Here is a 1202-nt window from a genome sequence, read left to right on the forward strand (position 1 = left end):
CCAGATAAGAAGAAGTTTGATCTAAGGTGTGGTTACTAAATGTTGGAGAATTAAGGAAATAATTAAGTCTGTTCCTTCTACACACTCCCCTTTTGCTTGTGGTATTTAAGAATTCTGAGCAATAAACTTAAGGTGGATCCCAGTAATTCAAGGGGATGCCCTCCCAATTCTATCTTCTTTCTCTGGACACTTTCTTTCCTCCACCCACACTCCCCCTCTCAGGCATGGTCTGGACAACTCAGTTGGACCTGACAGTGCCCCTCAAGGGCTCTTAAAGCAGGAGTAGAGAAGAGCACTGCATAAGTATACATTATTGAAGAAACACAACAATCAGCTGAGTAGAAAGACCCCAACTATTGAGAGAGCTCTTTTTGGACAAGCACAAGTAAGGTGGCAAATAACTGTTGTCAGCCATCAAACATCATACTGGAACACACAGGAAAAGGGTTCATTTTTCTTTAGACATCCCACACACCCAGTCAGGCATTCAGTATTTGCTGCTGCAGTCTCTTCACTTTCTCCATTTAATTTATTTAGACTTAGTTATTTGCTTATTGTTTCATCTTCTAAATTGTATGCCATTCATGATCATTTTTTTAGCAAAAGAAATACTTTTCATATATGAAAGATTACTCATTGCTATGCTCAAAAAGTAAACATTTCCTCCCTGCATAAAGCTAAAATGGCTTGTACCTGTTATTGAACTTACTGTAAATTAAATTATAAAGCATGGACTATTTTATGCCTAGCACATTTGTACTGTGGATATAGTTCCAAGGGCCCATGTATTAAAAAACTGGTTCTTGAGTGTTGTTATTGGGAGACAGCAAACCTTTTTGAATGTGAAATCGATTGTTAAGTCTTTAGGGCACCAAGAAGATGCCTGTGAAGGGTATTATAAGACACTGGTCCTTTCCTCTGCTTCTCTGTTGCTTACTGTTGAGATGAGCAGTTTACCCTTCCCCAACACACAAACACACACACCACCACCATCTATTCTTCCTTCCAGTTTTTGTCTGATACATCTACCACAGGCCCCAAGAAATGGGTACATCTGATTTTGGACTGGAAACTTGAAAGTTGATTCAGAATGAACCTTTATCCTGACCAAGCAAATTACTTCAGGAAATTTATGATAGTGACAGAAAGCTGATACGTTGACTCTTCGTTCTTACTGCTGTGTTGAATAAAGTCTTCTGTTT

This window comes from Phodopus roborovskii, unplaced genomic scaffold, assembly GCF_943737965.1.
Source record: "Phodopus roborovskii unplaced genomic scaffold, PHOROB, whole genome shotgun sequence".
Lineage (NCBI taxonomy): Eukaryota > Metazoa > Chordata > Mammalia > Rodentia > Cricetidae > Phodopus > Phodopus roborovskii.